Source organism: Setaria viridis, chromosome 3 (assembly GCF_005286985.2).
Source record: "Setaria viridis chromosome 3, Setaria_viridis_v4.0, whole genome shotgun sequence".
NCBI classification, from domain to species: domain Eukaryota; kingdom Viridiplantae; phylum Streptophyta; class Magnoliopsida; order Poales; family Poaceae; genus Setaria; species Setaria viridis.
The window spans coordinates 28,555,723-28,562,455 of NC_048265.2; the positions used below are offsets into that span (position 1 = coordinate 28,555,723).

Below are 6,733 nucleotides of genomic sequence, written 5' to 3' on the forward strand. Positions count from 1 at the left end.
CATGAGTCCAAAACTTGTATTTTGGAGCTCATTTAATTAAATTTCAGATTTGAACCACGTAGGTAATGAACTTGTAATCTTAATTGTCGAACCTGTGTAATGTTTAAAATTGCTCTTTATGGTTCATATGGTGATATGAGATTTGTACGGTTGGTATTGCTCGATCTTAGGCATGTTGTGAAACACCTACCGGGACTACCAGATTTGTCGCTTTTTGTTGAATTGCACCGAGTCTTACATCTCTAGATGTGGGTTGTCACTTGACACGTCGCAAGACAAGTGTCAACTCTCGTTCTATTGGCATGACCGTCAATTCACTTAATTCGAGTTTAAATTGGGCGGTTCTCATATAGCCAATCGTCTTATATGCTTGCAACTTTAGTGGAGCACCATCAACTTCCAACTGGCCACTGTGGACGTCGTGACATGCCCTACCGCTAGTCGATGCTGCCCACCTCCACACCACGACCGCTGTGAATATCGCCCTGCTCTGCATATTGCCGGCAAGCACACATGCCAGCAAGCACAATTAAATTAGTAGAATCTATGTGCAGGTAACAATTACTACTAGGTATCTCCAAAAGTAATTAAACAAAACATTCGAACTAACATGTGACATGCAAGCTCACACGATGCACAATCATGATGGCACTGCCCACCATTCGCCGTGCACCAAGAAACCACCACGTCTTCATGTTGTCACAGGAGCTCGAGTGCCTTTACAATAGGTTCGTTGCACAGGCAAGCTCGGATTCTCTAGAGAAACAGTTATATGCATTTGGAAGCATTTAGGAACCTTTGGCTCTCCTGAGAGAATGTGTCTGCATCCTCGGAGTAATACCTGCATATAGATGTGGAAAACAAATCTGAATGAGAATATTTGTTGGATCCAGTCAATAGTAAGTTAGTAACACACTCCATTTATTGAATGAGAATACTGCATATTAGAATATTGTGCTGAAATAATAATAATAATAATAAAGTAACAAACATTCAGTCATATCACATATTTTGTACTACCAGAAGCACGGCGAGTTTAAAGAAGTAATAATTTTCATAATAACCTTAAAGAAGTATTTTTCAAATTTTATAGCAGTATTTCTATAATGAATTGAGAGTAGTACAAAAATTCTAGCTCACTCATACTAACCTTATTCAAGTTATTTTCCTGTATTCAATAGCATTTTAGACATATTTTTCCAATTCTTAAACAAGTAATTTTGCATCAAATCTTAATCATGGTTTGGCATTGTTATTATTCAAAGTATTTTCCAAACATGAAGAAGTAATATCCGCAATGTTGTTGAAGAAGTAATTTAAAAAATTTAGAGCAGTTTTTTATAATGACTTGCCAGTCTTCATATAGGAGTCAATACCTGCAGGATGATTACACTGATTCCACTAGTGAACTTCCTTTGAGAATTCCTCTGCTTCTTTCTTTCCTATTCAGCAAGCACAATGAGAAATATTTAGCCTTACAAAGGATCAGAAGGAATCAATCAGTGTCACTGAAGATAATTCATCTTTCCTACTTTGTTCAGGTTCACTGGAGATATAGGATAATTTTTACTAGATCAAGAAGCAGTCAGTGTTGTCGAATCCTTTTGTTCAACAGTGCACAGTGTTGGATCAGAGGGAAAGAATTATGAAAAAAAATACTACACTACTTGGGGAAGAGTTGAGAGTAGTAATATTCAAATGTCAAAGCATTATCAGCTCGAATTATTATTATTCAAAGAAGTAATTTTCAGACACAAAGAAGTAATTGTCACAATAAAATTAAGAAATATTTTTCATAACGCTACATATATACTCCTCGCTAAGCAGAATTATACTCCTTTTTTCTAAAATGTAGTATATGTACTGAATTTTATGAATCGCACTATGTCCGGCTCATATGGAAATTCATTATGACACAAGAAATAACTCCCTCATAGATTTGTATACAAATGGCATCACATATTGATTTGCATGGCCTCATCTGATTAGTATGACAAATGATAGAATTGACTACCTTGTTACTTTGTTAAAAAAAATCAGACCTCACCATAAGAATAAATAGTTGTACTCTTGGGTTGTATCGTGTAGAAAAAGTCAGCACAAACCACAAAGGTTATACAAAGAAAAGAATAGTAATAACAATAAGCAATGTAAGCACCGAGAATATCCATGGGTTCATGCAGTGATGTTTTAGACATCCAACCGGCTAACAAAATTTATCTACTGCTGGCATGGAAAATCGTCAGAACAAAGGCATGTGGGAGAAAATTAAAATCAAATATAGAAAACATGAAGATATCCCAGAGCACGGCTACTTACGTCCGCGTGCATCCCTGAGCGGATCAGCCTTGTCCGCGTACATCCCTGAGCGGATCAGGTCCCTGCGGCGGCGAGGTCATGCTTATCTACGATGGCAATGCAGATCCTCTATGTCGACCTACAGAAATCGAAATCGCTTAATGGTAGATCTCCATACGACAAAGAAATTGGGAATGAGAATAATCTGCATATAAGAATATACCTTCCGAGTCACCTATCCAATGCCTTTTCTTTTCTTTATTTAATCTGACGCCGACTCCATCCTGCAAATTCATGCCTGTAGTTCTTCCCGACGTATTCAAATCCTATTCGGATCTCATTCTCCGCTGCCCTCTAGAGCTGCAAGAAACTAATTTTAATCAGCAACACGGGAAAAAGGAAGCTGGTCGAAACTATGGATCTCAGAACCTGCAGAAGCCGTTTGTGGTGCCGCACCAGCTAGATAGTACCAATGTCGCGCTCGCCGGGAGGGATGGAAGGAGAACGGCGACGAGCTTGTGGCTATTCGCCAGCCACCGGATCTGTGTGCTTCGACAGCATCGTCGACTCGTCGTGGATCTGCACCGCCAATTCGTCGCACTGCAGTTAGGAATTGGTAGGAGGCGCGGGGCGAAGAAATGCGTACGCACGAAACTACGACGCTAAATGTGGGAGCAAAAACTGGTGCTGTGTTGGGCTCTACAAATAAGCTATGAAATAAATATAGTTTAATGGAGGAAGGTTTTACGCTCGAGGCTAACAAAAATACGGCTGCGGGTGTGGTTTGAGAATTTAAAGGGTGTTGGTGCGAGGGACGGGTGCATCCCGTAAGTAAAATGCACAGCGTACTGGAACGGAGCAAAACATGCTGGTATGATTTCTAAGTTAATTTATATTTTTCTATTTACTAAGTAAAGTCATCTAGCATACAAATTTCACGAGACTACGTGCATGCATGGAATCTTTTATTAGTTTGAATATTTAACACAAATTTTCTTCTAAATTGTAACCCTGATTAATAAACTGGTGTTGCATTCGTCTCAAAAAAATATTCGTAACAAAACTAGATCAAATATGGATATATTTTTTATCGTTTAAGCGAGTTGCATATGTATGTACTACCGATTGTAACTCTTTCTACCACAGAGTTGCAACTAGTTATAACTCTGTATTATCTGCATGTGGTCACTATAATCACATCAAATTGCAATTTTAAGTTGCAATTATATCTTGTTGCAACCAGAGTAGCAATTGTATTGCAATTGAGTATTAACTAGTTGCAATAAGTAGTAACGGGGTTGCAATTGGGTAGTAGTAACTGGTTGCAACAAGTAGTGATTGTGTAGTATTGAGTTACAACTAGTATTAACTGGGCTTGCAACCGGATAGTAACTTGTTGCAACTAGTAATAAATAGAAACAATTAGGTTGTAACTGGTTGCAACCCATGATAACCAATTGCAATTCTATCCAGTAGAAGTTGCAACCATACCATGTTACAACTAGAGTAGTAAATGCGTTGCAACTGAGTTATAACTAATTACAGGTAATAAGGTTACACTAGGTTATAACTAGTTGCAACTAGTGCTAAATTATGCTACAACCAAGTTGCAATTGTGTAGTAGAAGTGCTTACAACTCACAGTACAATATATTGCAATTACGTACTTGAAAAAACAACTTCATCAATATAGCCTTCATGGATCTCATTTTGTTAAGCATATTTTTTTCCAACAACCTCCTTCAAACGGATCTAAAATTGGATCTGCGGTCTAGGAGATATTGTATTTTTTCGTTTCAAATCAAAAAAAGATTCCATGCATGCATCCTGGTGGGTGGGTTGAGGTGTGAGGTGGTTTCATATGGTTGGTTGCCTCCATTTAATTTTGCATGCATGAGTGACGGAACTCCTTGGTGCATGGCGCGTGGCATGTGCGGTGGGTTTGTGCATTTGATGTACAGAATGCACCTGGGTGCATTTTAGCCTCGTTTGTGGATGTGATCAATCTGTGTTCTTATGATTCATCTTTATATCAAGATTACCCTTCATATACAATCTATGCTTTATGTTAGGATTAGATCCGTTGAGCTAAATACAAAACACTAAGTTAGTTTGCTGCTGACCCACGGATGGATAAACCTTGGATGGAATACTCGAAGAGAAAAGCTATGATGATCCGTGCGCTTGCGGATCACAAATTGACGCGCAAATTGCTGTCAACAAGGACCAAAGATAATAAATTTGGCAAGTGGTCACCAAATTGGGAAGGGCCTTATCGTGTGAACCGATGCGTCCCTGGAAATGCTTATATACTAGAAACTCTTGAGGGGAAAGTTTTTGCTAAAGCATTGAACGGAAGATATTTGAAGAAATATTACCCTAGCATATGGGTTGATACATAAGGTGCAATTCTTTGATTAACAGCCGATGTTCTCATCGACTTTAGATAGCCGATATCTATTGATATTGCCTTTAGAGAAAAAAATAAAAGAAAAAAAATACAAGATCCTTTCTCGACGGCACCATCAAGGAGCTGGTAGACTATGTTCTCGTGGGGACATCACAAGGGTTCTTCTTGCATCATGACTTGTGTGTCCCTAGATAGAGGCTGTGAAGGGAAGGAGCATTGTATTCTATTTCACGAGGATTCCATTGGGAGGGTGTGAGTGCTCCACAAGTATCAAACACTACAAACTTCCATCCTACAATCTCTATTCTTTGATCCATGTTCTTGGATTATGGAGGACGGCATACGCTCTCAGTGTGTATTTAGAGCAGAAAGGGATATGTGTTGCAAAAATACGGCATGGGAAAGGTGTGAACTACTACGACAAAGGAATACTTTAGCTTTCCCAATTTGTGAAGGAAACAGTACTCTCGTGTTTGGCCTAGAGTGAGTTTGGATGAGGATGAGGTTGACTATTGATGAGTCAAATCAAGGAGCTGTAGCCGATATTGATGTTTCACCTTCAGAATAAAGTAGATGCATAAAAGTCATAAGCAAACTAATAGGAGGAGATTTATATTGCTTCTTACAAGGCCTTTTCAATGGCATGTACCGCATGCAGGCGGATTTGATAGACATCATCAATCAGCTGAAGGTCTTCTTTGTCGGATCTTGAGGTTTTGATAATGTTCTCGTGCTGATGGCAAACTTGTTTGACAAAGTGAGCCTGCTCTTTCTTCTTCTCCTGGATTGCAGTGGGAAAGTCGTTGGCTTGATTCTTGGTTGCTATGATCTCCTAGTTTACCTGGTCCAATTTGAGCATTTGAAAGGACCTTGATGTCATCTAGAGGGGGGTGAATAGACAAGTTGACTAATTCTTCAAAATCCACTCCACCCAGCAGCACTGCCAGGGCCAGCCGGTCAGACCGGTTTCCCAGACCGGTCCAAGACAGTGAGCACACTAAGTGCTGCTCGAGTCCCTTCTTGACTTCTAGCACCAACCAAACTTGAAGAGTGGCTTCTGTAGATGATTTCCAGCAGGATAAAGAAGTCCCTGCACATGCGACAAGCACACCCAAGTAGATTGAAGCGGAAGCACAAGTAATTTGCTAGAAATCAACAAGTGAGGTAAACCAAATGTAGACACGAGAATTTGTTTATCTGAAGTTCAAATTCACCACAATGAATCCTACGTTTCCGTTGAGGAGCCTATTGGATTACGAGTCTATTTCAACTCCTTTCCAACAAACAAGGTCTCTTTCAACCACTTTCCTCATCTCCACTAGATGATCTTTTTCCTTGCGAAGGCAAGATCGCAGCCCTCACAAACTTGCCGCTGCTCACCACACCTTGGGAGCTAGCCGGTAATGCCTAGCCATCTAAGAGGCACACCTCCAAGAGTAACAAATGCTTCAAAGTCTTTCTCGACGCGAAACACAAGTGCTCAAGTTATGGATTGCTCTTCAGCTTTCTAATGCTCACACAAGATCACTCTCTCAACCCAACTCAAAGATTTCACAAGAATCACTCAGGTCTCATAAAGAGAGGTTGGGGAGAGCTTCTCTAGTCACTAGATAATGTCAAATGCGTGTCTAACCACTAGCTGACCAAGGAGGGGGCTAAGGGTATAAATACCCCACACACTAGAAACTAGCCGTTGGACCTGTTCCAACCGGTTAGATCGGTTGCCAGACTGATCTGGTTTGAAAAACTAGCCATTGGCACCTTGAACCCTCAGACTGGTCAGACCGATCTGCCAAACCGATGAGACCAGTTTGACTGAGTTAGTTCCAAAACCTCCAGAGACACCTTCTCGGTCCACCTACTGGCTCAACCGACTTAAGTCAGCTGAGTCGGGTGAGTTAGCTCACTCAAGGGTTTCCTTAAGGTTAATCTCACATAGGTCAACTAAGAGCACTTTCGGTGTTATCAATTAACTAATGTTGCATTCCTATTGATAGTACGACATACCTATACTCAAGAATAAATA

At 40.1% G+C, this 6,733-nt stretch overlaps 1 long non-coding RNA gene across 3 annotated transcripts; it reads right to left on the reverse strand.

Moving 5' to 3' along the window:
• Positions 1–270: 270 nt before the first annotated feature.
• On the reverse strand, positions 271–3,105 carry LOC117847410 (uncharacterized). 3 transcript variants are annotated; one of them, XR_004638626.2, is made up of 6 exons: positions 2,755–3,105; positions 2,522–2,668; positions 2,320–2,437; positions 1,377–1,442; positions 611–841; positions 271–490 (listed from the first exon to the last, which is right to left on the reverse strand). It is a non-coding gene; the product is annotated as an uncharacterized lncRNA (long non-coding RNA). The 3 variants fall into 3 exon arrangements; XR_004638625.2 differs by having other exon boundaries at positions 2,522–2,658; positions 2,728–3,105; XR_004638624.2 differs by having other exon boundaries at positions 2,522–2,658; positions 2,755–3,103.
• Positions 3,106–6,733: the final 3,628 nt, after the last annotated feature.